This window comes from Pistacia vera, unplaced genomic scaffold (genome assembly GCF_008641045.1).
Source record: "Pistacia vera cultivar Batoury unplaced genomic scaffold, PisVer_v2 Contig931, whole genome shotgun sequence".
Taxonomy (NCBI): Eukaryota; Viridiplantae; Streptophyta; class Magnoliopsida; order Sapindales; family Anacardiaceae; genus Pistacia; species Pistacia vera.
In genome coordinates this window covers 32,070-38,107 of record NW_022196814.1, presented here as the reverse complement: position 1 = coordinate 38,107, position 6,038 = coordinate 32,070, and the positions used below count along the sequence as shown (strand labels likewise).

Genomic DNA, 6,038 nt, shown 5'->3' with positions numbered 1-6,038 from the left:
CCGAAGACTCGACTATGTAAGCCTTGATGCTACTGTCAATTCAATTCTTTAATTAAACAAAGTTCACCATGTGCTAACCACTACTAATTTTGAGATTAGAGAACTTACGTGTAGTTGGTTTCCAATAGAGAAGAATGAAGCAAAGGGTTCATTTTACACAGTTTTTAGATTTAGTTGGGGTTGTTGCCATAACCAGAAAGCTTAATCTTTATTTTTGTTGACTAATCTACTCTCCGTCGTATTCTTTCTTTGTGGCTCCACTTGGTTACATTTACCAGACCAATGAAACCTATGGCTGAGAATTATCTTCCAGGCTGGTTGGTTTTGTCCAATGAAACCTATGGCTGAGAATTGCAAAATTGACACTTCACCCTTATCTACAGGGATTAATTGTCCTCCAGTTGACTTCATTGACTTATAAGTCTTCCTCTCCCCTCGACTTCCAGGCTTGGGCATAATGGCATTTCATTTGTTTATTTCAATTCCACCTCCATATCACTCTTCTTTGGCTTCATCTTCGATCTCACTGATGATTTGTTTAGTCCTTCTCATGCATTCTTTTGAGGTCAGCTGCTGACTCCTCATTTCTAATATGTTCTTTTGCTTATTTATTTATTTATTTTTCCAATTTTATGCAAGGTATAAGCATGTTATTAGTATTATCTAGCTTGATTTTTTGGATTTTATAAAAATATACATATGATGCATGCATGGTTAACTTATTTGGTATGGTTTCCTTTGTTTCTATGAAATGGTTTACATATATGTAAAATTTAACTAAGCTTGCCTACTTTTTGTTGTCAGAAAATGTTTTTCTTGTTTTTAAAATTGAAAAAAAAAAAAAAAAAAAGGATATTGAGAATTTACCTTTGTAAGACCTGAATCCCTTACAAAGGATAGGTGCAACCAGTGTTCTGAAACTTGACCTGGGGTGTGACCCTGCCAAGGGGTCGGGTTGATCAATCTGATTGGTGATCTAGTAAGTTTGAAATCTTTCAAACACACCCTTGCTAATACATCAGTCCCTATAGGTTTAAAATCTAGCAAACACACCCCTATGATCTGATCGCATAGTTAGGGTTTTGATTTTTCCGAAAAAATTCCGGTTGATTTCAATGATCAAAATTCAATTTGACACCACCACTTGAATCATTGACCTCCACTCTACAAAACTTTTCTAACCTCGGTACTTAGTAGCCTCCCATTCGCCGGTCGTGACTCGCGTATCCCGCCATGATTGGGTTGATTTTTTTGGCTAAATTTTGGTTGATTCCAACATCCAAAATTTAATCTGACACCATACCTCTTGAACCACCGACCTCCACACTACAAACTCCTCTAACCTCGACACTTAGTAGCCCCTTATTTGTTGGTGGTCAAGTTAGAGATTTTGGAAACAATTTAAAGTGGTAACCCGACTCGAAGAAAGCCTTGAGTCCTAGTCTGACTGGTTAAATCGACTGAGTCGGACCGGGTCTTAGAACCTTGGATGCAACTTCTAGAATATTGGAATAAGTTCATTAACTATATCTAGAAAACGTTTTGATTACAAAATCATGTTTTTATAAAACTTCATTTTGTCAACGGAAGTAGAAAACACTTTAATTTTTAATTTTTATAAGCAGAAATACCAGAGTTTGTTTAATTAATTTCTTATAGTAGTTGCATCTTAATTCCCAACCAAGTAATATAAAATTCCTCACATATTTATAGACATTCCCATCGGATTTCAGGGCAGATAGGCAATTAATTGCACCATCATTTAAATGGGTGAATGATTTTTTACAACTCCAAAGTTATGGATCAAGAGCTCACTGAATATTCAATAAGCTGCGAAGGTTTTCATTAATTATATGCATATGACCCTAAAAGAATTTAATTAATTATGAACATTTTTATTGTCTGATATTTTATTGCATAAGCTAATTCTTATAGTTACTAACTTTAACGTAATTCCTTACGAGCAATATATTTTGTTATAAACTTAATCAAGAAGTAAGACTATAATGTTGTATTCATTTCCGCATTTGGTGGATTTGCATAATCATCCCTAGACTTTTATAAGAAAAGTAGAATTAAAAATGATTAATGTCAAATATACATAAACATTTTGTGTATACCCATTTATTTAGTGATCACCACTATTCTAAAACCCGGCTTGACCCAGCCAATTTAACTAGTCAGGTTGGGACCTGGGGCCTTCTCCGAGCCAGTTTATTGCTTTCAACTATTTCCAAAATCCCTAACTTGATCGCCAATGAACGAGAGGCTACAACTGTTGGTGTTAGAGAAGTTTTATAGAGTATAGGTCAATTGTTCAAGGGGTGGTGTCTGATTGAATTTTGGGTGCTAGAATCAACCAGAATTTGGTCGGAAAAGTAAACGCAATCGTGGCAGTATACACGAATCACAACCGGCAAATAGGGGGCTACCAAGTGTTGAGGTTAGAGGGGTTTTGTAGAGTGAAGCTGATGGTTCAGGTGGTGATGTCTGATTGAATTTTTATCATCAGAATCAGCCAGAATTTAGTCGAAAAAATCAAAACCCTAACTGTGTGATCATAGCATAGGGGTGTGTTTGCTGGATTTCAAACCTACAGGGACTTGTGAATTTATTAGGCGTGTGTTTGCAAGATTTCAAACATGTTGGATCACCGATTTAACTGGTCAGACCAGTCAACTCAAGACTCGACCCTTTGACTTGGTGACACCTCGAGTCAGATTTCAGAACACTGGTGATCACTATAATGTTAATAAGGTATTTAGTGTGCCCAAATTTAGTAACATAATTTTGTTTGGTATGACCTATATGTGGTTATCGTTTAGATTCATAATGAGATAGGATAAATTTTTTTATCCCAAAAGGGAGTCTTTAGTCCTTACTGTCACCAATTTGTATATCATTTGGTCCATTAAATCATTTGCAATGTTGGAATCAAAGGGTAAAGAGTAGTCATCTCTCTCTCACACACACTCACAACAACCACTCCACCACCAATTCCAATATTTATTCCAATGGTAGTAGCAAGAAGAATGATTTCAATTTTGCTTATATGAATACATATACGAACTTACTTTGGTTTTGTATACACACATATTTGAGAATGATTTGTTTGATCATAGTTTTGTTTTATAATTCTAGCATATAAGTCATGATCATCAACATAAGCTGTAATTCCACATTCTCTGAGATTGGAAGAAAGATTTCAACGAAGCTTTTAATACATAAGCTGTGGAGTATCTATTTGAGAATTTTACATCAACAGTACAGCTTAAATTACTATCTTACTCAATTAGTAGTGCCATAAATGAACAAATTCATAGGCTTTGGTCATTCATGGATGAGTTTTGATTATCTTTGTTTTAAGATTTATGCTTTCAATCTTTGTTTCGACCATTTTATATGTGGTGGTGATTGGAGAAGTATCCCCTATCTTTTCTTTTGGTGCGTTGTCTTATGCATATTCATTTAACCTATGATATGTGTTTGTGATTAGAGAATGCAGTGAGTTCAAATAATAATAATAAAAACACGTGCATATTTATTCTTTAGATAAATAGTATATTTTAAACACATGGTATAGGGTTGGTAGCAAACTCTTTATTTATTATATGATCGTCACTTAAACTTACCAGTCATTGCTTAATACAAGCATAGCCTTTAAAATGAAATTATTTTTAAATGCAAAATATTTGGTTGGTACCATGACTTTATTTATTTATTATATTAAAAAGACATTTATGATATTCTTGTAAAATCAACACTTAATAATTTTGAGGAAACGTTAATTAAGCTAGAGCTGCCCTTCTTTTTGTTTTCAGAAAATGTTTTCTCTTATCTCCGAAATTAAAAACAAAATTAGAGAAAAGGGATATATCTTTTTTAGAAATACCAGAGTTTACTTAATTCTAGAATGACATTGTAATTCCCAGATGACATCTAAAAAGTATCTATGTATATAACTCCTCAATAAGCTATGAAGAAGAACTATCTCTTGTAACATGTATCCTCAAGAAACAGGACAAAGACCAAGATCATATAAAGTAAAGCTCTTATTCAATTAGCTGATCATCCATAGTTTCTTTGATCTTGCTTCTTTCATGCTAAGTATTCTAGGTTTGCCTCAACTATGTCATTTTTCTTAACCAAGATTTCGTGTGATTAGAGGTGTACTTCAGATGGTTAGATTATATTGTAAGTAATACTTCTAATTTTGCACGTCACAAAGTTCCTTGATTGGTGTTATGAAAGCAATTGTCTTTTGAGTAGAGTTGTTGATATGAGGAGCTTGAGTTAGTGAGAGATTCGCCATTTGAGCAAGATGGTTTTGATACAAAGTTAAAAATGTATGAGTAGGCCTTGCTTCTTCTATGGTTATATATAATATTTGGTATCGTTGCCTATACTATTTTCATATTATTATTTAAGATATACACTGTTTTAATCCGATTGATTTATCTCAGTTCAACACTTATACTGAATAACATACTTTTGACCAATGCAATAAAAATAAGAAATTAACAAATATTCTACGTGTAATCTTGAATAGACTAACGTATAACTATCATCACAATGTTGAAAATGAAACGTTAAACTGGCAAATCTACGTATTTAGTTTAGTTCTATGATGCTTTGATTTGACAGCTCCCTGCATTGTCTATCTTTCACCTGTCAGTATCGTGTATCTTTTTAGAATCTTAGAAATTTGTCAATTTATAACTTGATGTGGGCCTCTTTTTGAGCGATTTATGGAAACCTTGATCCTCTACTCTTTTTATCATAAATTGCTATATTCTCCACTTTCTCTCGAACACACCATACTATCTTCCGATTAGCCGGCAATGGAAACGAAAATATTTTCAAAAAAGCTAACACAGACCGATGTTAGAAAGAGACTTTCGGTTAAAACCCGTAGTCTCCGCTTTTTCCCTCCTTTTGAAGATGGCCAGAATGCTCAGGAGCTCATGGTAGAGGATGACCAAGGGAAACCCTGGCCCTTTCGCCTGGTTATTCGTAGTAGGGGACGGTATAAAAAGCCTGTTCTTACTGCGGGCTGGCGTGAATTTGTTACTAAAAAGGAACTTCAAATTGGTTTCAAGGTTAAGTTTTTCCGCGAAAACAATGACGTTACAGGAGAGGTCAAGTACAAGGTTAAACTGAAGAAACCTTGTGTTATATTTAAGGCTGATTTTGGTGGTTATATTTCCCACTGCCCTGCCGGTTAAATGGAAAATGTTTTCCTTGAAAAATTATCAAGTACGACGAATCTAATCTGCTTATGTAGATGATTTTGCTTCATGACTATCTGGTTTCTTAAATGTTGCCCATGTTGTTTGAGTCTGTTAAGTCGTGCATAATAAAATGCTGTACCATTTTGTTTTTTTATATGATCCTGTCACTTTAATTTACCAACATGCTGTAAATTCTTTATCATCGTATTGTTATGAAGAATATATAGGTTCTCATCAGTGCATGGATTGTACGGGAATTCACCGGATGCTTTCTCTGGATTGCCAGGGTCCCCAGGAACAAAGATCACAGCTTTATATTCAATAATTAAGCTGATATGCTCACAGCTTCTTGTCCGTCTGCTGTGCTGATTTTCTTGGGTTTTATAAAAAGGGTCAGTAACTGATCAGTCCCAAGTTCAGGTTTTGGTACTAGAAGATCTTCCTTTGTTTTGCTAAGAAAATTATATCATATGTTTTTTGTTTTATTAATTTTGCCATTAAATATATCAGTTGTTTTGTCTTCTGGCTTTTTATGCAATGGCTTTGTGTTAAATTTAGCTTCTCTATTGAAATCTTCATATAATCAGTTTAATGATCTTCTCAAGTCATCCGATTTTCTCAAATGCATCAAATTTATTTATTTATTTATTTATTTATTTATTTTTTCTCTTGTATATATCGTTGTGATTAGGTTATGCTAAAAATTTATGTTTGCTTTGATTTGAAACTTGTATTGTACCAACACATTTCTCCAGGGTCAGCTTACAAGATTTAGGGTTCTGATAATATATAATTAACATCATGTAT

The 6,038-nt window shown here is 33.9% G+C and overlaps 1 long non-coding RNA gene across 1 annotated transcript; it reads left to right on the top strand.

Annotated features, from left to right (window-relative positions):
* Window positions 1–415: 415 nt before the first annotated feature.
* On the top strand, window positions 416–5,797 carry LOC116120419. The gene is made up of 2 exons (XR_004126539.1): window positions 416–565; window positions 3,142–5,797. It is a non-coding gene; the product is annotated as an uncharacterized LOC116120419 (long non-coding RNA).
* The last annotated feature ends 241 nt before the right edge of the window (window positions 5,798–6,038 follow it).